The sequence below is a fragment of the Mauremys mutica genome, chromosome 9 (assembly GCF_020497125.1).
Source record: "Mauremys mutica isolate MM-2020 ecotype Southern chromosome 9, ASM2049712v1, whole genome shotgun sequence".
NCBI classification, from domain to species: Eukaryota; Metazoa; Chordata; order Testudines; family Geoemydidae; genus Mauremys; species Mauremys mutica.
Window position 1 is genome coordinate 90,319,838 of NC_059080.1, and position 26,908 is coordinate 90,346,745.

The 26,908-nt window shown below is 42.7% G+C and overlaps 1 protein-coding gene across 7 annotated transcripts in view; it reads left to right on the forward strand.

Moving 5' to 3' along the window:
- The window catches only part of FNDC3B (fibronectin type III domain containing 3B), a 364,378-nt gene that overhangs the window by 147,113 nt on the left and 190,357 nt on the right, over window positions 1–26,908 (forward strand). The window contains exon 1 of one of the 7 annotated variants that reach the window (XM_045030463.1): window positions 8,208–8,292. The exons of 5 other annotated variants lie outside the window; for them this stretch is intronic. The gene's annotated coding sequence lies outside the window, so the exon portion shown is untranslated. Of the gene's footprint in view, window positions 1–8,207; window positions 8,293–22,370; window positions 22,386–26,908 lie in introns of those variants that run through there. One more of the 7 variants, XM_045030464.1, reaches the window with a different exon arrangement.

A 26,908-nucleotide genomic window follows, 5' to 3' on the forward strand; every position in this document is an offset into this window, starting at 1 on the left:
CAAGGACTGGGCTGTCAAGGAGCTGTGAAACCAGGAACCAGGGCTTCCAGGCTCTTGATTGCTAATGTCCTGGGAGCCTGAAAGCCCTGGTTTGTTGGCAGCCTGCCATCATGTTCTTGCAGAATGTTACAATTTCAAGCTATTGGTATTTTCTGAAAATTTTCATTTGGTTTGAAACTGCATCATCCTTTTATTTGCAGGAAAATGAAATCAAATTATTTCTTTTCTGTGGAGACCAGTATGTACAGAGAATTCTAATCTTTATTATGTTCATGCATTTAACATGCACTTATAGCTTCCATTCTTCTGAGAATGTGTTGTATTTTCCCCACAATCATCTAGGCTCATAGTGCAGTCCCTAAAACACAACAATCTCTGGACGTATGTCTGATTGTGCATTGTATGACAGCCAAATTTCCACTTAGAGCCTAAACCTGAGAACTGCCAAGCACCTGCCACTTCTATTAATTTAATGATTGCAGGTTCCCAGCACCTGAAAAGATCAGACCCATAATCCATAAACACTGTACTGCAGCCAATAGTCTTCTAGCAAAAGACATCCTCAGTTTTAAATGTATCAGTCATGCTCCTTCATCTGCCAAAGGGGGTCACTTTAGCCAGGAGCCTGGTATACTGTCTCTGCAACTCTCCTTGCCCAATGCGAAAGCAAGAGAGTGGGATGGAAGTTGGAACCTTGGTATTTACCCTGCATGACAATACAGAGTAATGGCACCCTGCAGGTCTCGAAACTTTCACCATCATAGAGAATTGCGCTGTTGATTTTTTTCACTTGTCCTGTGAACTTCTTAGCATCTGATACCTTGGTTATCTGTAACTCCTGCAAATGTGGAATTGAACTGAAAGTAGAGACTGTGTTCCCAACTTTAGAAGCCTAAATTAGATGAAAAATCCAGTTTGTGCTCAAATGGGTATTTAGGCCTCCAAATATACATTTAACATACATAGACAATATAAATGTATACCTCCGTGCTGATTTGAATTTTCAAATGGGGAGTTTCATCATCCATCTTAGAATCCCAAATTTTAAAACTGGACTGACCATATATTCATGTATGCTGATCTCAACTCCCTATCAAATAATACAATTCAAGACAATCACCTATATTTTTGTATACATTTCCGTAGGGTGTTTTGAATTTATCCCTTTAAGTAGGCTAATCACACTTTTGCCCTAACTTTATTAAAAAAAAAAAAGTGTAGGTCATTTGTGCTTGCTTACACTATGAAACGGAGGAATTCCCAGAACTGAGATGTTTTCACTTAAATAATATATTGCAAGATAGTGACCATGTCTTTTGATTTCAAACACAAAGGACTGCAGCAAACAGCAGAGTCAGTATCATACAATATAGTACAGAGAATGTATTGATATTTGACCTTAAATTGTTAATTATGTCAGGTTTGTAGATTCAAGTTTTGCCATTAGTTAGTAACTCATAATTGTGTATATGGCAAAAAAAAAGTTCTTTAAAACATATGGTACAAAATAAGCTTTCCTTTATGCTGAAATGCTATGTTTTGGAAAATATAATTTTGCTAATAGGATCTGTACTGAGTTAATATAATTCAGATGTACTCGGAATGCACAATGACAAGCCATGTTTTCTGAAAAGTCTTTATAACTCTTTGCTTTGAGCGAGTATGGAAGGTTATAGGACTTATTGAGGCCCTCCAAGAAATAAGAAAGTGTGATATGCTGGTTAGAGCACAGAATTGAAAATCATAATATTTTGGTTCTAATCTTGGCTCTTCCACTTGTATGACTGAGGGCAAATCTTCTTCAATTTCGTCTTCTCTAAAAAAGGAATAATGCTACTGACCTAACTCAGGAGAGGTTTTATTGGGATTTTTGGATGCTATGAAAGTGCAAAGTGTTATTTATTATTAATCTTTTCCCTAGTAAATAACTTTGATATAAACAAATTTTATTGTTTTCTGGTAGCTCCTAGACATCCTGGATTCAGTACTGGACTTAAAGATTCATGCACTTCTGGTTCTCAGAGGCTAGAATAAAATGTCATTGGGGCTTCCCGTCTCAGCAGAAAAGTGTCAGCCCTCATTTCTCCTCTGCACTTTATAACAACTGATATGAGGAAGCCTTGAAATGTTCTGAATTATTTAAAAGGACAAACCTGCCAGCTGCTGGAGAAGTGTGCATTGCTCATAGAGAACATCAGTAGGGCTGAAAGATGGGAGGCTCATGGAGGTGGAAATTCTAGTGGGGTAGGGTAGAATGAAAGGGAGTGTGGAAATGCTTAGTCCTCTCCTGAGACCCCCACTTCCATAACTGAAGTATGAGAGTTTGTGCCTGCAGTACACATTTTTCTATCATCACTGGATGAAGTTATTTTCTAAAGATTGGCTGATTTTCTCCTCTCACCATAGTGGTTCATCAGTGGAGGAGAATTAAATAAATTAAGTAATATGGCACAACTTATAACCTTATGCGTTTATAACCTCACAATTTATAGCCTTTCTTAAATACCTTGAGTCATAAAAAAGAAGTGTGAATACTGTCGCCACACACATTCACACTCACCATTGTGTTCCTTCCGGTCTCTGCGTGAGTAACCTGCCTCCCAAGTCTGGAGTGTGTAACCTTGTTACTAGGGAGGACGAGCCAAGGGTAGGCTCAAAGAGTGGGGACAAAAGGGACACAGCCATCACTTCAGTGGTTTGAGCATTGGCCTGCTAAACCCAGGGTTGTGAGTTCAATCCTTGAGGGGGCCATTTAGGGATCTGGGGCAAAAATCTGTTTGGGGATTGGTCCTGCTTTCAGCAGGGGGTTGGACTAGATGACCTCCTGAGGTCCCTTTCAACCCTGATATTCTATGGAACTTGAGATCTCTGCTTTTGAAGCTGCTGCATTAAGTATTCAGTGATACTAGGAGTGCACACATAATGCAAACAAAGGCAAGAAGCTAACATATTTGTGTGCGCTTTTCAGTAAGCTTTCTTAATATGCATCTCAAACACTTAAATAAGTTACTGAGCATCTATGAAATCTTAAATTTCTAGTTGAAAGATTATGCTAAAAGTGAAGACTTGAGCAGAAAAGAGCTAATGAGATGCAATTCTTGTAAACTTCAAGTAGAATTAACATATGGTAAAATCTGATCTTTTTTTTTTTAGTCTTTCTAATTCAATAAAATGCCTGACCTTAGTTGCAATTGGCATCACTGTCTAGTGTAGCGCTATATTTTCTTTTTTTTAATAGCTTATATACTGATGTTCACACACCACAAAAAGTTACTGTTGGATTTGTAATTTACACAACCATGTACAGTGGAAGTAGCAGAGTCACAAGCCCTGGAGTTCTTCATGGGGACAGAACTTCATCATTACTCAAGCAGTAAGAGCTATTACGTAAGCAGGGCTTTCTTCAGAACTAGTGATGGAATTTCTGAGTCACCCAGTCTTGATTGTTTTCATTTATTTTTGTTGTGACTGGAAGGACTGATGTGCCGAGTTGTATGACCCAATGTATTGTTTTAGTCACTGTTGTGTAAGATGCTATTAATAAAATGTGCAGCAAGCTGTGAGAACCTTGGAATTGTGGTTTGGTCTAGAGACCTCATTCTTCAAGCCTTACTTTTGCAGCATAACTAAATGATATTGTCTGGGAGCATAAAGTGGTGAAATCTCATTTTATGGGCAAGTTAATGATGAGGTGAGGGAGGTGTCATTTGATTTGTAAAAATTCTACAGAATCATAATTTCAGTGTTGTCACCCTCGATGCCCTGGCAGGGAATACTTGCTGCTCCTACTCCGTGGCACCCAGCTCCAGGTTCTCTATCTGGTGGAAATTTTGATAATACAGCGTCATCGGAAATGGGCTGAGTTGGGTATCATTTGAAAGCCCTTTCTCCCACAAACACGATGGTACCAAACACGACAAACCAAGAACAGTTATGTAGTTATATATTCGAGAAAATAAAAATAAAAATTTTTTTTAATGGCACTTTAACACAGGGATTCATTGCCTACATTAAAAAAAATCCCACATCGACCTTTAGTAATCCTAGGAAAGTTAGCCTTGGCATGAAGAACTGGAAACATTTATTCATCAAAGTCATTGTCAGTGTTGTCTCTGTCTAGGGATAGAATGTTGTCCCACTGATCCTCGTCCACGCTGTATTTGCATATCTCCATACAGCACAGGCTGCTAGCCAAACATTTGCAGGATGGTGAGCATCTCTGGTCTTTGCCCTGGAGCATTTGATTAGCTGAAGGATTGATTCAGAAGTGCATGGTATTTCACACACAACTGGTGTGATCAATCTATCCTCCAAAATCCATCCATACTTGACAGGGGAGGATAGTTTTGGATGCACTTGATCATCCCAGAGCCATTCCATTGCTTGATAATTTTCCCTTTTGATACAAGGTATAAATGCGCCCCTTGTGGGTGGCAGTTTTTCTCCATTTGTCTGCATCTTGGAAAACATCCGCCTGCATAGCTCTGCAAGTGTAATGTTGATCTTCAAATGTTAAACTCAGCATATGAACGCCTCCAGTATATTTATGACCTCATCAGTGACTGTCTCAGCCGTTTCAAGCACCTTTAAAGCAAGAGTGTGTCTTTGGAGGCTGAATCATACACCTTCCAGTAACATAATTTGGTCTTTCCAACAGGTACTTGCAGTGGTAGATTACACACATGCCGCACAGTTGGTGTGTGTGTGTGTGTTGGAAACCTGCCTTTCACTCAAGCACTCATATGTGAGGCTTTGTGCTCCACATGCTTATTGTCATACTTGCTCATTCTGAAGTCTCTGTGACTGCTGATGCACCACTTAAAGAAGAATTACAGGGCATGCAATATTGTTTTTTCAGGTTTGGCATCAGCTATGGTCCCTGAAACTCCCACACACTGCAAAACAAAATGTTTTTCCATAAAAATTTGGCAGCTTCAATCAGTCTCTTCACATTACTGTTGAGATTGATGCTTTTTCCACTTTTGATAGCACTATGCCTTTTAGTTTTTAAGGATATGTGCTGTGATTCATTTCTGCAGATAGGATTGCTGAAAACTACATCCATATCCCACATTTCATCTTCAATTTAGCCTTTCTGCTAAGCATTTGTTCCTCTTCAGTCCCATTCAAAGTGCACATTTCTCTGTACTTAGCCTCTGCTTTGGCCATTGTCACCACTTTCCCATCCATTAGCGCCTCTGCTAGGCAATTAATGAACTCCAGCTGAACCTCATGGTTTGTAGTAGTAAAATCAGTATTTGTTTCTGTTGCTTTTACCTTTTGATGCAACACGTTACATGTCTTCTTGGTGTAGCACTCTGTGATACACAATGTAGTATGCACGGGTCTTGTTTGGGTCCATGCACCCATTTAACTTTACTTTCCATACAACATTCTTGTTCAGAATGACTGCTTGATACAGTTTCTCTCCTGTCTCACATGTTGAATTTGTGATCAATGCATGCCTTTGGGCTTCCAGCTTACTACAGAAGAAGCAGGTGTTCTCAAAATGTATGCCAGGGGACCTAGTATAAGGTGAGTCTCACCCTCAGCTGGCACTTGTCCCAGCATCTTCAATTTTTTCCTGATGCTCAGTGTATTTCCTGTTCAGCCGTGTCAAATTCAGTTTGTGTGTGCACTGTTTATAGCATATAAAATGCCACAGAGCGTTGTTTTTAAACAGATCCTCTGCGATGGTATTTTCCAAAGATTTAGCTTCTAGTTGGTACTCTTCCTCTCTCCTTTCATGCCTAAAAATGATCAAGAGCAAAATAAAAACTAGAAGTTTATAATTAATGACGTTGGGATTATAGTTAACCATGTAATGCACGTTATGTAATGGTATGCATACAGTTTGTGGATGGATTTCCCTAATTTCTGGCTGGATACCAGCATCTTAACCAGTGCCTCATTACAACTCTTTAATAATAAAGCTGGTATTCAGTACCACCGAATTGCTTCTTTAATCAACATGAAGTACTCCTTCCATTTATAGTACTCTGTAACATTAAAATAATTTATTAGGTATCCTATTCTGAGCATTAACTGATAACACAGTTTAAGTTTGTGAGGGCGCCGTGTTTGAATACTCGTATTAAAGTATAATTTAAAACCATTTTTAAAAAAAAACTTTTATTGACTATAGAGCTACATAATTGTTCCAGGTTTGCCATTATTTGGTACCATTGTGTTCGTGGGAGAAAGGGCTTTTGAATTATACCCAACTCAACCCATTTCTGATGACATATTAATAAAATTTCCTCCAACTGGTCAAGCAGTGAGTCCCTCCGACACTCTATAGAGGATGACACCCCACTGAAATTATGATTCTGTAGATTTTTACAAATCAAATGACACCTCCCTCACCTTTCTATCATTAATTTATCCATGGAATTTCACATGCTCCCAGATTAATATACAATCTCCACCTTTGTGTGTGAGACAGAGGGAGGCAGGACTGTAGCTAATATTCACAATGATATCTAAAAACTTTATTTTGGGTTTTTCATATTTCATTCCCTTTCACTAAATTGAACTAATTTACCAGCCTTAGGGGGAAGAAAGAGAGGGAATCTCCTGTGAAATACTGTACTACTTCTCTACTTTCTTCCAAGAAACATTTTTGAATGAAAATGGACCTTCTTTAATATGGTCCTATTAGTGAATGAGAAACCTTTTCTTCATAATATCTGTTTCTTTGATGCAAACAGCTCCCAGCAGTCCCTCACTAATGGCTGTGCAAACTCTTTGCTCCTGCCAGCGCAGCGATGAATTCGGCCTGAGCGTTTCACCTATTACCATTTTGACCTTTATTCAGTTAAAAATGCTAAATTGTCACTCAAAAATTTTAAAAAGGTTTATTCAGTAAGTAGAATAGCACTGCATTTCACAGCCTTTTAATAAAAATAATTTGGTGGGGAGAAATTTCATATCCATAATATTGCAGTAACAACTGTTTAAAACAAACTCCTCAGTCCACTCAAGGCTGTACTGTTAAGCCAGGTAACTGAATCCTTAAATCTTGACACTGAAGGTCAAGAACCAAGAAATGCAAATATTTAATTAGGTTTTCAATTTACAGTTGTTACGATGAAGTCAAGAGCATTCCTTAAATATTCACAAAGAGAGGATGCATTCCTGCCCTCCCATTTGCTTTATACAGATTCCAGACTTTTAGTCCTAGCTGACTTTCTGTTGTTTAGAGTGGTAACCCCTCTGGGAACGTCGGTGGTGGGGAGGCCCGTATCAGTGTGATTATTCCATGATAACTGCACCCGTGAAAACCTTGACAAGCTGCGTGAATTATATAAACAAGTTCTCTTTAAAGGAAAGTATTTGTTTCCTCTTGGCTGAAAATGAGCAAGCCAAAGAAGTATAAACCCCTGAGTTGACACTGCTATTCTCATACATTTTAAAAACATTGTCAATAACCAACATACTTCATGAAATATATCTAAACTGTATGTTGTGCTCCTAAAAATCCTTCAGCAATAAACATCTGAAAAATGATTTCCAGATTACAAGCTGTTATAGAAATCCTGTTTCTCTGGAGGATAAAGATTGTCATATCTGTAGAACTGCTAGATGATAAATGTTTCAGAATAACAAATGAATTTTACAGTCAATATTTAATTCCTATACCAGCAGACAAGCGACTCCCCATATTCCAAGTGAGTGTTTACAATATTTTAGAAGTACTACCAGATTGAGATATTCAGGAGCCTCAGTTTTGAACTAAAAAATCACAGTGATAACTAGAAAAACATAATTTATTATATTTACGTTTTGTAAACAGTTAATTCTTTAATGTTCTCTTTCGGCATTTAATAAAATTCTGTTGTTGCATCATGCTACACCATTAGATCAGCGGGGTTTGCATGTCCAGGGCCATAGAAAAATGAGTCTATATGTTTGGTACTTATGTTTATTTTGTAGAATATAGTGATATCACAGTCTAGAAGCAAGATTTTAAATGCTGTTTGTTTTTAAAGGTATTAAAGTGGGAAGTGTAGTTCAGAAAGCTGTTCATTGAGGTTCCTGTGAGTACCAAATGGGAGCCACAATGAACACCGTTCCCCCAACGGTCCAATTTGGAAATACGAGAAGGAGTGAGATTCAGGGGCCAACAACGTTGTGGGGCGAGTGAGGAGGCCAACTGAGCTATTCCACATAACAAGGGGACTTTTTGTTGCAGAAGCAGGTAGACAGTGAGAAGCCAATCCAAAGGGGGCTAAGAGCAAACCAAGGTATAGAAGAGCCTTATATAAAAAGGAGAGCCTGACACAGCAGAAGGTAAAGAGGAACCATGAAAAGTTATTGCAAGTGACTGTTCTGATCTTATTGCAGTAAAGGTCTGGTCACCTCCAGTGTTTGTGTATATATAATCCTCCCGACCAGAGACGACCCATGCCTGCTCGGGGGGGGGGGGGGGGAGAGAACAGGAGAAGGCAGCTGGCTTCAGCGGTGTTACTGAGCATGTTCAGTTGCTGTGAGCATGCTCAGTACAACCAAGCAGCAAATGGGGGGATACGTGACCCTGCATTCCCCGCCCCCCGGTCAGAGATCAGTACATGAATGGAGTAGCAGATTTGGGCTCTGTGTTTAAGGTGTGATTTTTAAATGTGCTGCTTCAGTGTCTACATTTCTATATTATTGAAAAATTATAAGAAATGGGGGAGAAGATTCTTACAAAGACACAATGATTAAATTCATGAGTAGTAAAGGTAGCGAGCAATATCTTTGAAGTCATGACAACTGTGATTTCAGAACACTAGATTGCTTGTTTCACTTTTTTATCTTGGCTTTTACATTTTTTCCAAATTATTCTGAGGTAAATTCAAGGCCTTAAAAAACAAGCTCCCAGCCCTGACTTGAAAAATGTGCAGTGCTATTTTAAAATTTTGACTTGTTGTAAGGAATGGACATTGGCAGGCATTAAATATGTGCTTCCACCTCAGGGAAATGACCATTTACCATATTAACTACAATAGATCCTCGTTTTCTACCTCCTAGCCAATGGTAATTATGTATTTTAGTGATGCCCTCTGTATATAAAAACCTGACCCCCAGTTCCTGACTGTCACTACTCAAGTCTGAAATTAGCATTTGTACATATGCACATTGAGGGAAAGGTTGCTGCTGGCATAATAATGAATGGACTAGCAAGATGAAGAGAAGGTAGAGGTGTGATGACTCTAAATTGTACTTTCAGGTTTAGATCATAACTCGGTTTTCCCAGAATGCGGATTATAGTGCACCGCTTCCTGGAATCAGGGCTGCGCTCTCTCCTGTATGGACAGTGACACACTATTTTCTGTGATCACTTCTTAATTTATTTGTGCTCACATAGTGCTTGTCACCTAAGGGTCTCAACATGTTGTACCAATGATGATGTGTAATATTCCTGTGAGGTAGGTAGATATTATTACCCATTTTATTGATGGGTAAACTGTGACCCAGAGAGATCAGATGATTCATTCAAGGCCCCACTGAGTTGGTGGTAAAGCCAGGAATAGAACCCATTAGTCCTAGCACCTCAGTTCTTTGCTCCAATTATTAATCATGCCCTTTCAGGGCCAGAAAGGTGTTGTCTTGCCAGTTGGCTTTAGTTTTAGTTGCATTGTTTAGCTATTCAATGCTTCTTGCTGTGAGTGGGTGAGTACCAAATAACCATTGTCGCCTAATTATCATCTAATGAAAATATGTGTCGAAATTATAAGTTTTTGTTTTGAAGTATCTTCTTGGTAGTGTGTCTGCTGCTGTCCTACACAACATCTGACTGTACAATCATGTTGGTGTTGCCATGGTAATGTAATAATTATATTATAAATAATAATTGGAGCATGTGTCTTGTTTCGTTAATATCACAAAAAATTGGTATTGGTGTGATTATAGTAATCTTTCACAGAGGATGTGATCAAAGCAAAACTTCTGTAAATGAATGCATTCTGTGTGACATGCCACAAAATTAACACCCACAACAAAAAGCATTGCATCATTGACATGTGTTGTTTTGTTGTCTTGAGGTTGCAATGGCAAAAGCATGTGTCCATAGATTAATTTCCATTCCTTGTGGTGGTTACAGCATATCCAGTGTTTAGTGGCTTCGTGTCCCTCTACCAACAAATGATCTATATTAGCGTCAGGCACTTAATACAGTAATACATATTGTACGTAGCTATGTGGAATATAAGCATTAAAATGGATATTACTTAACACATAATCAATATTGGCCATAAAAATCAAGCTGCCCCCATCTCAGTCTCTGTTAGAGAGCATTAAATTCCTCCCAAACTAAAAATTCTGATTAAACAGATATATCTTGCACTGTGTCTCAGATTGAGTGTATGGACCTGCTCGAAAAGTTTGGTTCTAGAGTCATAAACTCCCATTAGGAATTTGGTCCTTAGATGCAGGATTAGGCCCTTGAATGTTTCATTCCACTGCTAATTTGGACAAATCAGTAGGCCACAAAGCACTTTTATAAAGGTATGGTGCATTGATCTTTTTATAGTTTTAACATGAAAGTGCATAGTAAGAGGAAGACTGCTAATATATGAAAAGATAATCCATTTAGAAACAATTTTGCATGAAAAAAAAATCTTGACCTGAAGTTTTGGGGATTTTTTGTGCCAGTCAATGTGTTTGTTCTAATGAGGATTCTGATGGCACAAAACCATGCCTTCCAACTGTATCTGTTCTGCAGATAGAAGTACCTCTGTTTCAGGGCTGATGCTTACTTTCACCTCTGGCCTTAACCATGAGACCTTCCTTTCTTTTTCTGCAACTTTGCGACTTGTTTATTACACATCTTCCAAATTCTGCAAGAACTGAGGCAGGGATCCTATGAACAACAACCTCCTTTACTACACAGCCAGAACAGGTCCATCCTGTGCACTGAATGATGAGGCAGGGGTTGATGCATTTGCTTTCTATATAAATGTCATGGAAAGTCTATCCTGAAATTCATAATGTAATCTGTGCTGTTGTAGCCGTGTCGGTCCCAGGTTATTAGAGAGACAAATTGGATGAGGTAATATCTTCATTGGACCAATTTCTATTGGTGTGAGAGACAAGCTTTCGAGTTTACAGAGAGCTGCTTCTTCTGACCTGAAGAGGAGCTCTGTGTAAGTTTGAAAGCTTGGCTCTCTCACCAACACAAGATGGTCCAATATTGTAAAAGATATTACCTCACCCACATTGTCTTTCTATTCATCATGTAGTCAGCAGCCTGCTAGTTTCAGGTTACTGAGAAGAATTTGATCATGTGCACAATGTTTTTGTGTGATAATGGATTAAGTTTAGAGGGTTGATTTTCAATATATTTTTTTCACCATTTCTTTCAGTAGTAATTCTAATTTCTTTAACAGCATTTGCTGTTCTAGTTAACTAATTTTAGACAGATGTTTGTTTCTTGTTTTATGGTCTAGACAATTGAGATTTATAGACTGTAACCCAGCTGGTGAATTGTCATGGGATTATGCCTATTTTCAATGCTTAAACTTTTGCAACATACTCTGCAAGTGTTTATGCAGTGGCAACCGATGAGCCAACCATCAGAAGAGTTTTATTGTAGTAGCTGAACAGAAATCTTTATTCATGCTAACTAATCATGCAGGTTAGGGCAGCAAAACAGTTAATCTTCATAGTGATGCTTAATACATTTGATATTGGTAGTACCTGTAAAACACACTAATCTTATTAGTGCTTATTACAATTGGACATCCTGATGCTCTGGTGGTATCTCCTTAAATTGATGCTTTGAGCAGAAGATACTTGTGAAGAGTGAATGCTTGCAACATTGGAAGGACAGATTAGCAAAATGCTCATGCAATTAATGCAGCTACATAAATGCATGTTCTTCTTCGAGTGATTGTTCATGTCCATTCAAAGTAGGTGTGAGCGCGCCGCGTGCACACCAGCCGGAAGATTTTCCCCTAGCAGCGTCCGTAGTGTCGGCCCTGGCACCCCCTGGAGTGGCGCCACTACGGCACCCTATAAAGGGGCCCACCGACCCTCAACCCCCTCAGTTCCTTCTTACCGCCAGTGATGGCTAGCTGGAACTTCTCTTGCGCATAGCAAGTTAGCAGTGTCCTATCCTTGTGTATAGTCCCCCTCCGGCCAGGCATCCGGTCAATTGAGACCACCATCGGGGCCTAGACCCCCTATTTGATGGTACGGTCGAGGGCGACTCTGGATCCTTCTACCCCTACCTTTGGGTCACGTCTGTCCCCCTTCTACCGTGCCTCGTCCTGAATCACGTCGGACAGCAGGGTGCTCTGCACGGTAGAGAGGGGATATTCTATCCAGTTCTCCTCCATCCCGCCCCACCAACCCCCCTCCTTGTCCCTCTTCAGGGACCCATCTCACGAGCAACTTCTAAGTCAAGAAGTGAAGTCCCTCATGGAGGCAGGGGCGGTGGAGGAAGTCCCTCGGGAGCTCAGGAACAAAGGCTTCTACTCCCGGTATTTCCTAATACCGAAGGCGAAAGGGGGCCTGAGACCCATCCTAGACTTGCGGCAGCTGAACAAGTTTGTGCGAAAGCTCAAGTTCCGCATGGTCTCCCTGTCCTCGATTATTTCCTCCTTGGCTCCAGGAGATTGGTATGCTGCCCTTGACTTAAAGGACGCTTATTTCCACATTGCCGTAATTCCCCGACACCGTCGGTACCTCAGGTTTGTCGTGGCCGGCGCCCATCTGCAGTTCATGGTGCTTCCGTTCGGCCTGTCAGCTGCTCCAAGGGTCTTCACGAAGTGCATGGCAGTCGTGGCGGCCTTCCTGCGCAGGCGAGGCATCTAGGTATTCCCCTACCTGGACGACTGGCTCATAAAGGGCCGCTCCAAGGAGCAGGTGGAGACACAGGTGTCGTTCATCAGGCGGACCTTTCTCAATCTCGGCCTCCTCTTGAACGAAGCCAAGTCCACCCTGTTTCCGACGCAACGAATAGAGTTCATAGGAGCAGTTCTGGACTCCACGCACGCCAGAGCGTACTTGCTGGAATCCAGGTTCCGTGCGATTTCCGAGCTCATCCTCGGACTGCACCGTGCCCCAATTACCACAGCGCGAGTTTGCCTCCGGCTGTTGGGTCACATGGCGGCATGCACCTATGTGGTAAACCACGCCAGACTCCGGCTTCGCCCGCTACAGTCCTGGTTAGCGACAGTATATCGCCCGGCCAGGGACCCCTTGTACTCAGTGGTGTCCATTCCCCACTTGGTGCTAAGCTCGCTGCGGTGGTGGCTCGACCCACAGAAAGTGTGTATGGGTGTCCCCTTCGCTGCCCCTCAACCCTCCCTCTCCCTGGTAACGGATGCCTCGGATCAGAGTTGGGGAGCGCATCTGGGACACTTAAGGACGCAGGGCTTGTGGTCGCCGGAGGACCTCGAGTTGCACATCAATGTCAGGGAGCTGAGAGCGGTTCGCCTGGCTTGTTTGACCTTCCGGTCCCACCTGGCCGGCAGATGTGTTTCAGTCCTCTCAGACAACACGTTGGCAGTCTTTTATATCAACAAACGGGGGGGTGCACTCTCCTCTCCCCTGTGCAAGGAAGCCCTCTGCGTCCACAATGCTACCCACCTGACTGCGTTCTACCTTCCGGGGGAGCAGAACGGTTTGGCGGACACCCTCAGCCGCTCGTTCCGGGGTCACGAGTGGTCCCTCCGATGGGACGTGGTACGCTCAATTTTCCAGCTCTGGGGCTTTCCTCGGTTAGACTTGTTCGCCTCGAGGGAAAACAGAAAGTGCCGACGGTTCTGCTCCCTCTTGGGCTGCAGTCAGGGGTCTCTGTCGGACGCCTTCCTACAGTCTTGGGGGGTCGGTCTGCTCTACGCCTTTCCTCTGATCCCCCTGATACACAGGGTGATTTTGAAGATTCGCAGGGACCATGCATGGGTAATCCTGATAGCTCCGGTGTGGCCGCGCCAACATTGGTACACGTCACTCCTGCACATGTCCGTTCAGGCGCCCCTGACACTGCCTCTGCTCCCGGACCTGACCACGCAGGACCAGGGCTCCCTCTGCCACCCGAACCTCGAGTCCCTTCACCTCACAGCATGGATGCTCTATGGCTGAACCCAGTGGAGATGCAGTGCTCCCAGCAGGTCAGACAAGTGCTGCTCGGTAGTAGGAAACCGTCAACTAAGGCCACCTACCTGGCCAAATGGAAGCGCTTCTCCATATAGTCGGGTCAGCGAGGTCACAATCCGCTGGGGGTCCCAATCTCCATTGTCCTAGACTATTTGCTCAGACAACTGGGCCTCTCCCTCTCCTCGATTCGTGTTCACTTAGCGGCCATCTCGACTTTCCATCCGGGAGAGGGGGGTACCTCGGTGTTTGCAAACCCGCTGGTCAGGCGTTTCCTCAAAGGTATGGACAGGGTATTTCCGCATGTTCGTCAGCCGGCCCCTGCTTGGGACCTGAATCTGGTCCTCTCCACCCTCTTGGGACCTCCCTTTGAGCCTCTGGCTTCATGCTCCCTGTTGTACTTGTCGTATAAGACCGCCTTCCTGGCCAGGAGGGTGTCAGAGCTCAGGGTGTTAACATCCGAGCCCCCGTACACTGTCTTCTGTAAGGACAAGGTCCAACTTAGACCTCACCCGGCTTTCCTCCCCAAGGTCGTCTCACAGTTCCACATGGGTCAGGATATTTTTCTCCCGGTGTTTTATCCCAAACCACACTCCTCCAATGAGGAGCGGAGGTTACATTCCCTGGATGTCTGCAGGGCCTTAGCTTTTTACATCGAGCGTACCAAGCCGTTCAGACGCTCAACTCAGCTCTTCATCGCAGTGGCGGATAGGATGAAGGGGCTCCCGGTCTCCTCTCAGTGAATCTCTTCGCGGATCGCGACCTGCATCCGGGAATGCTACCGCATAGCTAAGACCCCTGTCCCTCCGGTCACGGCCCACTCCACTAGGGCGCAGGCCTCCTCTGCAGGGCTGGCTCCAGGGGTTTGGCCGCCCCAAGCAGCCTCCCCCCCCCCCCCCCCAAAAGCCACGCTTGCGATCTGCGGCAATTCAGTGGGAGGTCCTTCATTCCGAGCAGGAGTGAGGGACCCTCCGCCGAATTGCCGCCGAATTCGTGAAAGTGCCACCCCTCTCCGGAGTTGCCCCCCCAAGCACCTGCTTGATAAGCTGGTGCCTGGAGCCGGCCCTGCTCCTCTGTGGCGTTCTTGGCTCAGATCCCGACTCAGGAGATTTGTAGAGTGGCCACGTGGTCCTCCATCCACACGTTCTCGTCCCACTACGCCATCACACACCAGGCTAGGGATGATGCAGCCTTCGGTCGTGCAGTACTCTAGTCAGCAGTGATCTCCGACCCCGCCACCTAAGGTTAGGCTTGTGAGTCACCTACTTTGAATGGACATGAACAACCACTCGAAGAAGAAAAAACGGTTACCCACCTTTTAGTAACTGTTGTTCTTCGAGATGTGTTGTTCATGTCCATTCCAACACCCACCCTCCTGCCCCTCTGTCGGAGTGCCGGCAAGAAGGAACTGAGGGGGTGAAGGGTCGGCGGGCCCCTTTATAGGGCGCTGTAGTGGCGCCACTCCAGGGGGCGCCAGGGCCGACCCTACGGACGCTGCTAGGGGAAAATCTTCCTGCTGGCATGCACGCGGCACGTGCACGCCTACTTTGAATGGACATGAACAACACATCTCGAAGAACAACAATTACTAAAAGGTGGGTAACCGTTTTTTCACCTGCTATGCTTGCAAAGGTCTGCATTTGCCCATGCATAGAGGTGTTTTTAACTACAAACCTAACTACACATTTTCAGTGGGGTGTGCACACCATTGAGGAGGGTGCATTGGTTGCACCTGGCTTTAAAGGGTCCAGTATAAATATGCTTATGATGTGTGCAAGTGTGTCTGTTTGAATGCTCTGGGCCCTTCCAGATTTTCAGGTTATCTCTGCAGTGCGTGAGTAGTCCCTCTGACTTCAAGGGACTATTTACATGCCTAAAACTAAATATATGGCTTTGAAGTAATGGGCCTATATGAGGATAAATTAGTGAGGGATTTTTTATTTATTTTTACATGTGCTGTCACTTGTTCCCACAACCATTGTGGGCACTGTTAAGGAGGCCTATATTTGGCCCCAAATATTAGAGAATTAAAATCTCACCAGTGCTGCAGAAAAAGTACATTACTAGGGGAAGAATGTGATGGCGGGGGATGGGGGGCACCCAATAGCAGGGATGTAAAAGGTAAAACCTCTTCATTTGGGGAACTTCTACTATTTCCAAAACATCTGGTCTGATTTCTCCCAGATTCTATTCTGGATTAACATCTGGTATGCAAAATTTCAGGTGGGATCCATTTGTTGTGGTTATATTTAGGTCCACATTGAGCATTTAAACTAACTTCAACTTCAGTTATGGATGCAATGCAGCCTCTTCATAATAAACTTGTCCTGTTGTGTTAGTTTTGGACAAAGAATGTTCAATGAGACTGAACTAATGTAATTAATTTTCTGTTACTGTGTACTCTAATTTTTAACTTATGTACAACGTTCCTAAAACTAGAAAATTGTATCTGGGACACACATACATACTTATGTGATATATCATGCTGTTGATTAGGAAGGTTCTGGATTTGTGACGTTAATTATTAAAATATTTCTAAGGATTGGTCACTGCTGTTAAAAATATTAACTCCTGTAGTCTTATGCTGCTCCTAGACTATAGATCAGATCCACCTTTGAATAAGCTGCTTGAGCTTCCCATTGTGTACCTGTAGGTTAAGTAGAAAAAGCAGGTAAAGTAATCTATTTTGAAGGACCTGTAGCATAGAGGCAAAGAGATCTCATGCACACAGACCAAAAGAATGCACTAAGCACATCTCTTTGATATTCTTGGCACCAATTCTAAGTGATTTTGGTCTGATTTTTGGTTGAGACAGTTTCTCTACACATGTTTGACATCAATCAAATCCAGATTTTAGCTTGGATTTTATTATAGCACCCATCAGTGTAGTATCTATGTGCTGAACAGGTAAACCAGATCTGCATGTTTAGATATACAGATAATAATATCTCTAGATATTCATAGAGAAATGGCATTGGAATACTGAAGGTAAACCTTTTTAAAAAAATGCTTCTTTTTGTTTAATTATTTTAGAATATGCTTTTTTGGCAAATTAACTTGAAATTCTTGTTGTTGGGGTTTTTTTTCACTGCACCCCTCTTAATAAAGTGTCATAGGATTTATAGGTGGAATTCACACTAATGTGTAGCAAAAGAACCTAGAAAAGTTACAGAGGACTTGGACAGGCATATTTTGGCAACAACAAAGGTATTTTAATCTGCGTCCAAACGCCACATATGCATGTACAACTTGAGTAACTGCACTGACAACTTAATTTTTGTATGTTAATTCTAAAATATTTTCTTAACGTTTTATAACCTGGGTGGGAGGGGGGTAGAATCAATTTTTGACCTCACCTCTGTAAATCCAGGTATAACAAGTGAATAGCATTTAAAGTTGTGTAAAACTGATGTGAGAAGATAGTGAAGCCTTTGACTTGTCAACAGCCCAATCATCAGCCTTGGTGACTGTTTTTGGAACTTGTAGCATGATCATCTCATATTTTAAGACAAGTACAAGTCTAATGTAATTAAACTGGAATTAAGGTTTAGAATATCCATAATTTTCTTAAGGGTAAAGGGGAAACCCTTAAGGAATCATTGTCGTTTTTTTAAATCAGCACAAATGTCAATGTTGTTTTAAGTTATAGATTCAAAAACAACAGCAACAACAAAGTTTGGCCGGCATCCTTAGAAATATCCAGATGGCCTTAACCATGTGCCCATCCGTCACCAAACTGCCATACTATATACCGAATAAACATGCAGGTCAGATAAAAAACATTTTTATAAGACTGTCTATGAAGATTTTAACAAGAACTTCAAAAATATTGCACCCTATGGCTAGGAACTTATTAAATTCATTCATTTTGACTAGAATAGAGGTCGGCAGCCTTTCAGCAGTGCTGTGCCGAGTCTTCATTTATTCACTCTAATTTAAGGTTTCGCCCATTTTAACGTTTTTTAGAAGGTCTCTCTCTATAAGTCTGTATATTATATAAATAAACTAGTGTTGTATTGTAAAATAAACAAGGTTTTCAAAATGTTTAAGAAGCTTCATTTAAAATTAAATTAAAATGTTGATCTTACGCCACCGGCCCGCTCAGCCCGCTGCTGGTCTGGGGTTCTGTTCACCTCGGCTGGCAGTGGGCTGAGTGGGGCCTGTGGCCGGGACCCCGGCTGGCAAGGGTCCGGCAGCCAGAACCCCAGACCAGCAGCAGGCTGTGTGGGGCCGGCGGCCGGGACCCCAGACCGGCAGTGGGCTGAGCAGCTCAGCCCCACTGCCACTCAGGGGTTCCATCTGCTGGCTCCTGCCAGCCGGGATCCTGGCTGCCGGATCGGCTCAGCCCACTGCCAGTCTGGGGTCCCAGCCCTGCCCACATACAGTGGGTACCTACCTTCTCCCTGGTTCTGGCCCATTCTCTTCCTCTCTCTGCACTGAGCTGAGGGTGGGAGTGAACTGACCACAGGGCTGAGGGTGAAGAGTCTGGCCAGGAGCTAGAATGAGGGAGGGGGCTCAGGGTTGGGGCAGGAGGTTTGGGTGTGGGCACTTACCTGGGCAGCTCCCATTTGATGCGAGAGGTGCAGGTGGGAATGTGGGGGGGTGCAGGAGCTCCCGTTTGGTGCTCAGGATGGGGATGTGGGGGAGTGCAAGAGTCAGGGCAGAGGGCTGGGGGCATGTGAGGGGGGTGCAGGTGTCAGGGTGGAGGGGAGGGGCTGGGTATATGTGGGGGTGCCAGAGTCAGGGCTGGGGTTGTGGCGGGGTGTTCAGGAGTCAAGCAGAGGGCTGGATGTGTATGAGGGAGATACAGGGCTCAGGGCAGGGGCCTGGGGTGTGTGCAGGGGTGTGGGGCTCAGGGAAGAGGGCTGGGTGACTGCCCCCCTCAGAACCTCCAACCCCCTCCCCGCTCCTTGTCCAGTTGAGCGGGGAGCGTGTCTGCCCCCCCGTGGAGCCAAACACTGCCCCGCGGGAGCACGCAGCCCTGACCCCCAGAGTGCTGCGTGCGCGGTGGCAGGGCTCCAGGGGAGGGGCTGGCGGCTTGCTGTGCTCAACCGAGCACTTGGGCCCGAGAGCGCAGAGCCCGCGGCTTGCCGCGCTGGGAGAGTGGGGCCATTTGCCCACCCCGTGCGCATGCCTATGCTTCTGCTCCCTGCCCCCGCCGGGGGAGCGGAGGTCAGAGGAGAGCAGGCCGGACTGGGCGGGGTTTTTAATGGCATGCTGGGGTCCCGGCAGGCAGCAATGTGCCATTAAAAATCGGCTCGCATGCCATCTTTGGCACGCGTGCCATAGGTTGCCGACCCCTGCTGTAGAACATACCTGTTTTTAACCTAAAGCTTTGATACGTATGTGTGACACCCAGTGCCTCTAATGTGTAAGGTTATGATACCTTCGTCCATCCTTTTTCTGAGGCTACAAATGCTTCCATTGACTTCATTGGAGCCAGGATTTCACCCTTTGTTTATAAATCTCAGAGCAGGACAAAACTGAAAGTCCTGTAGATTTCTGAGACATTATCCCCCAAAATTGTCCCAAAATGATCACATTTTTGAAGAGATATGGCCTATCATTTTTCAGCACCTAAATACATTATTACCACAGAAGACGACTGCCTTTATTTTTTTTTTATTTTTATTTTTTGGTAATCTTAAGAAAATGCACTTTTGTTTAAATGCCAATTATAATGTATATGACTAGACAAGGTACAAGACAGATTAGAATCTGTGTGCATATTCTGTGCGAGTGTGTTGTGTATGCATCCTAATGGATTACTTGTCTGTCCGTCTGTGTACACAGAGGTGTTCATTATTAAGTCAGCAGTTACCACACACTCATTCATTTTTAATCTCAGGAAGCGGGAGATATTAACCAGCAGCTGATGCACTGTGGTATACTACTGCCTTTGTGTGTCACATCAGTTTATATATCCAGATGGTTATGTGGCTCCCATCTCTGCATCATTTAAGGACTTTTCAGTGTTGACTGCTGTGTATGTGTGTACAGCATGTGTCTATATATGTATAATGTGTGTGTTTATGAGGTGATAAGCCATGTGATAAATTCCTTTACTATTTCTGTATTTTGATAGATTGTATTACTGTATTTATTTTGCACTTCTGAGTGCCTCACCTGCACTAACACTGATTTATCATAGAGGATTGTTTCTCATTTTCCAACCCCGCCCTTAGAAGCTTACAAATAGCTGGTCTTTTTTTCCTTTCAAGCACCTGCCACCAAAAAAAGTTTCTCCTTTTTTCTCCTGAACTTGGAATCTAATCCAAAATCTGGGACTGGAAACATTTAGTTCTGGACAACTGACATTAAGATCCAGTGTCACGCTAACCAAGATTAGAGACAGAGGGCCTGATTTTTCCACTACCCTACACCTTGTGATGTCATTTACACCTGTGCAGGGAGAGAGCCAAGTGCATAGAAATCACTGCCATTCTGATTTAGTAACATTTTACACCTACTATGCACAGGTGTAAATGACTTCACAAGGGGCAAGGCAGTGGAGAATCAGGTTCAAAAGCTCCAACTCATTAGACAACTATGAGTCATGGTTTTCCAGTAACATATACAACATCTGATATAGCCCTGATGGTTTGTGAAATATCTCACCTTAAAACTGTGGCACCTTGTTGTAGACAACAGGTATTTGAGATAAATATGGTGGAAAAAATAAACCCAACTATACATACAATATGGTGGTGGCTAATTTAGCTACAACTAATCAGGAAAGAGATCTTGGAGTCATTGTGGATAATTCTCTGAAGACGTCCACGCAGTGTGCCGCGGCAATCAAAAAAAGCAAACAGGATGCTAGGAATCATTAAAAAAGGGATAGAGAATAAGATGGAGAATATCTTATTGCCCTTATATAAATCCATGGTCTGCCCACATCTTGAATACTGCATACAGATGTGGACTCCTCATCTCAAAAAAGATATACTGGCATTAGAAAAGGTTCAGAGAAGGGCAACTAATATGATTAGGGGTTTGAAATGGGTTCCATTTGAGGAGTGATTAGAGTCTAGGACTTTTCAGCTTGGAAAAGAGGAGACTAAGGGGGGATATGATAGAGGTATATAAAATCATGAGTGATGTGGAGAAAGTGAATAAGGAAAAGTTATTTACTTGTTCCCATAATATAAGAACTAGGGGCCACCAAATGAAATTAATGGGCAGCAGGTTTAAAACAAATAAAAGGAAGTTCTTCTTCACACAGCGCACAGTCAAACTGTGAACTCCGTACCTGAGGAGGTTGTGAAGGCTAGGACTACAATGGGGTTTAAAAGAGAACTAGATAAATTCATTGAGGTTAAGTCCATTAATGGCTATTAGCCAGGATGGGTAAGGAATGGCGTTCCTAGCCTCTGTTTGTCAGAGGGTGGAGGTGGATGGCAGGAGAGAGATCACTTGATCATTTCCTGTTAGGTTCACTCCCTCTGGAGCACCTGGCATTGGCCACTGTCAGTAGACAGGATACTGGGCTGGATGGACCTTTGGTCTGACCCAGTATGGCCATACTTATGTTCGTATGAAGAGTTAGGATTTTTTATAATGGTCTGAATGACTTAAACTTTTTATCACGCCATAGCAAACATGTGCTAACTAACACAACTTCACTGTGTAGGCAAAGAAAAAAACAGTATTGGAACTTGATGCGCTAAGGGAAGCAAGCCCATTCGCCTAAGAGCTGAACAGACGAGTCTGATTCTCCTTTGCAGTGTCCCCCTTATAGTAGATGATAGGTTTATTTGATGATAATGGAGTGTAAAGAGAAGACTTATATTCACAATAGTGAAGGAGATCCTGTTTGTGCCTGCTTCATTGAGGAAATTGTTCTGGAACAGCTGCTCATCCATGTGGAAACAGCAAACTCTTGGATTGCTGCCAAGGTCAGAGAGACCTGGGTTGCTCTGTTCTCTGAAAAAGTTCTGGTCATTTGTTTTAGAGAAGCAGGTGTATATCACCGGCCAACATGCCCTTTAATTATCTTCCCCCCATTTTGGTCACACCTCTTGCCTAACAGATGCGTTTCCCGAGACATGCCCTGTATTCCAAGAAGAGATCATATAAATTTTAGTGTGAATGGGAGTGATGCATAGCACTTTTTCTGTTCAAATTATAATCATAAAGCTAAAGAAAACTCAGGGGATTTACTTTGCAGGGATTTATGTTTGCAGGGATTTATGTCAGTGTTTACTGAGCCAATCCATGTAAGTTCACACTCCTCCTAAATTTTGACTTCCCAGCAGCTCTCAATTTCAAAGTGAAACTCAGCTGAAATCAACAAGTTTCAGGTAATTTCTCCATTAATTTCACTAATTTCAATGTAAGATTGTACGTTGGCCCAAATTCTCTTGTGAAATTCATGAAACTTAGTGAAGCTTTCAGTGAATGTGGTCTGAATGTGAAGTTTTATTCTGAAGCCAGGTGGATTCCGAGTCCTAATAATAGGTCGCGGTAAAATGGTTAACGGTATCACACAACAGAGCCTATGCCCAGATCCTGGAACACACTGTGAATAATATTGTACTCTGAATGTTGTTTAGAAATAAAAACAAGGCAAGTAATACATTTAGGTGGAAGAGTGGAGGAAGGAAGAATAACACAGTGCCATTGTAGAGTGTGCTCGTGAGGCCTCATTTGAAAGATGCTATGTGATTCCACATGAGAAGAAAGAAGTTGGCAAAGCGCAAAGGCATGGTGCAAAGCAACTGAAATTATTCAAGGTAGAAAAAATGTACTAGAGTTGGCCTCTATACTTTAGAAGAAGAAAAGAGAGTAAACTACAGAGATTTAATTAATGTGTAAATAAAAGGTCCCGCAGGAACAGGAAAAGACCCGATCTCTCTGCCAAAAAATGTCACTGTGCAGTAATTAATTAAAAAAGGAGTCATGGCCTGAGAGTGAGCCTATAAGCAGTTGAGGCAGAATTTCCTGAAACAAGACATCACTTTATACTTGGGGGAAGAGGGGGAAATAGGTAGAATTGTCAACCTGCTCATGACAGAATTGGACACATTTTTGGAGAGAGACAGAAGTGGAGAATGTGTTGTTAAGCCACACTTTTAATCTACAATTCATGCATCAGGGCAGTATTATTACATTATAATATCAAAAAAGCAATGACACAATTAGGGCTACGAATACACCTTTACCCCGCTATAACTCTGTCCTCGGGAGCCAAAAAATCTTACTGTGTTATAGGTGAAGCCGCGTTATATCGAACTTGCTTTGATCCTCCGGAGTGTGCAGTCGTCTGCCCCCCCCCCCCGCCCTGCCCTGCCCTGCCCCAGAGCATTGCTTTACCACGTTATATCTGAATTCGTGTTATATCAGGTCGCGTTATATCGGGGTAGAGGTGTATCATTAAAATAGAGATAGATGCACTTTACAGACAGCACAATGTTTTAAAACTTCATGAGGCAGCTGCTAGCCACTGGACTGAACCTACTAGTCAACGGGCAGTGCAGAAGACTTGGGGGAGAGGAACACCAACAAGGAAGGTCCATGGTCAGTAGTTGGTGAGAACTTGTGGAACTCCTTACCTGACAAGGTTGTGAAGGCTAGGACTATAACAGCATTTAAAAGAGAACTGGATAAATTCATGGTGGTTAAGTCCATAAATGGCTATTAGCTAGGATGGGTAAGGAGTGGTGTCTCTAGCCTCTGTTTGTCAGAGGATGGAGATGGATGGCAGGAGAGAGTTCACTTGATCATTGCCTGTTAGGTTCACTCCGTCTGGGGCACCTGGCATTGGCCACTGTCGGTAGACAGATACTGGGCTAGATGGACCTTTGGTCTGACCCGGTACGGCCGTTCTTATGTTCTTATGTAAGATCAGTCCTGCACCTGTCATCTGCTGAGAGTTTGGGAGGATGCTGGGAATCTTCCCAGGTACTTCCCACAGGGTTGCCATCTTGTAATGGCCTCTGGCTAATGTGTCTGATAAATTTGAACCCTCCCTCCCATTGTGATTATGGGAAGGAGAGAAAGAGTGCACACTCATACCCTCCATTACATATCCCACACTCTTGTGTTTTGTTGGGTGGTGGCTGTTTCACCACATCTCCACCAGTCTCCTGGCTGTCTGCTGAGAGTGTGTGTGTGTGTGTGTGTGTTGGGGTGGCTCTGCTACTTAACCACACCTCCTAGCCTTACGTTATAAAGTACTCCTCCATTTTGAACAGATCTGGCCATAGCATTTGGGGGCAGGCCTTTGAAAGTCAATGGAGTTACTTTGGATTTACACCTGTGTAACTAGAGCAGAATTTGGCCTATTGTGCTGGAAGTAGGGGTGTCCCACACTACTCTGGCTTTGTGTTTTGTTACAAACTCGAGAGACAGCCCTGGCTTAGTAAAACATTCAAGCAAACCTGGCACCAGTATATGGCTGCGCATTAAAACAAAGTGAAATTTGGCTTTTTCAGTTAAATTTCACTTTGAATTTTGGGGTTTTGCTCAGAAACTTGAAATAAAATTCATTGCGTTCAAACTCCTTAAGGAAATATGAGCATGCATCTCTGACTCTAAATATTTATTGATTTTAAGAAAAATGGGAGTAACATCTGGTGTTCTACCAATCTCTGTTGTTTAATTTCCCTAAAAATTACATTCAATTTTTTGTATTTGTTCAATACTCACTAGAGGTGGTTTTCTTACAGAGAACAGACTTTAACAGCTCCCAGGACATGTCCCTCTTTGGAGCTGATTTCTGTCTGTTATGCAATACCACTTGAAGTTGTTTTGATAACAACGATGAGAGAGAAGAAATAATGTATGCTAAAGTAATTTAGTGAGGCTTGAAATCAAAGCAGCGAAGAAAACATTTTCTAGCAGTAAATCATTCACCTGTCTAACATTCTTTAAAAATTGTTATCCAAATGACTGTAACAGTTTAAGGGTCAAGCCTGAGGTTAAGAGACTGTTTGCATGGTGCACATTTTGATGATAAAACACGATATTTTTTTTGAACTGGCAGCGTTACAGTCAACAGCATCTGTTGTACAGGAGTTTGATTTCTTTCTGCAAGAAGATTGCTGCTCCATATGAGCAACTGGCAGATGTTTTAATGTAAAAGGTTCTAAAGGAAGTGGAGTTAAGTGTGTTTCGGTTAGTTGAAGAGTAGTTAGAGCCTGCTGTGTATTTGGAAGTACTAAAAATGTTTCTTTTTAAATGTAGTTCAGAGCGGGAGCATGTATTTTTATGTGATTATTTCCAATCACACGGCAGCCACTGCTTGTTAGATCCCGCCAGCTACAAGCGGATCCCAATTTGGGGAGGGCTTCAAATGGATGAAATGTTTTACAGGGTTTATTGCATTAAGCAACATTCACTGAATTCTTTATAGCAACTGAATTACTGGTCACTTAAATTACAAGTTATGGTATTTTCAATTTATCCAGTAATTTTTTTCTAACAGTTGTTCAAGTGAAAAACCCAACGAATGACTCATGTCGCAATATGTACATGGGACAATTTTAATTATTTACCCTCATTATTGTGATGTGGGTCAAGTTCCATTAGCAAAATTGACTGTGTGTATTAAATGTATTAGATATTATATAGGTCTATATAAACTATTAATTTTTCCTTGCTGAAATACAACCACTTCTGGGGTGAAACTTGGCAGTTGTGTACAGTCTACAGTGGCTTAGGATAGAAATTGAAAAATATGTTATACAAATGAAACCACATAGACAATTTACATTTTTCCCATCTAATTATTCAAATGGGAATTCTGATACATGCCTCTCTGAACTGGTCACCACTTCATATTTTTGATGAACTAAAATAAAGCCATTGCAGATGGCAATAATACTCCCAAATTTATTGCTACTTAATGCTGACCATGTTGCTTTTGTTCCATTTCTATTTAAATAGAGGCAAGATAAAGAGTTCAATATGTGATCTTTAAGGAAAAGAAATGCCAGGATTTGTTAGGCTCAAACTAAATAAAGGGGAAAGATGGATTATCTCTTTTCCTTTATTCTTCATCGGGATTTGTCCTTAGGAAAGAGAATGCACAGCAGGTGAGGTCCCCGGTAGGTCAGGTATGGAAAAGGGAGGAGGCTAGGGGATACAAGAGCACTTTTTCTGTTAGTGTCTTGCCCGTTTTATGGGCCACATATTTTTGTCCCGTGATCGTCTCAGAAACTGCTTTATCAAATTCTTATTTGTCTGGCTAAATCTTCCAAGTTAATCACATTTCAGAGCTATATCTATCTGGTGTAACCCCTAATGTCAAAATCGATGGATGATAAATTATTTATTTATTTATTTGAGCCAAATTCAGAAGGGGGATGTAAATGGTACATGCCAGTCAGTTGGTGTAATTTACATGCAGAGAAGGCAAAAGGAAAACCAGACAGCAAGATAGTATAAGGTGTGTAGAGACTGGGTTAGTTAAGACTGCGCTGGTTGCTGTACGTGCTATAACCTCAGCCCTGTACCTTTTGGGGGGTTGGCAGGAACTTGGATGCATTTACCAATGTGTAACTTGCATCACCATTTGTATCACTTTCTATTGCAGCTGGTCCATTGACAGCCGTCATGTGTTTCTCTCAGGTGTTTAGCAAGAATATCTCAGCAGGGCCAGATCTGGTTACTACTTAGACAGGAAATCTCAGAAGAGATACCCAGCTTGCTGTAGAAAGTGGGGTTGGTGATTAGATGACACTGCTGCAGTTGGTGCCAACTTCTGAATGAAATATGAAAACAAGATCCAGACCATTTTCAGTGATCAAAGATCTCGCTGAATCTTTCTTAATTTTAGGAATACTCAGTGCCAGTGTCCTGGCCAATTCCAATTTAGGTAATT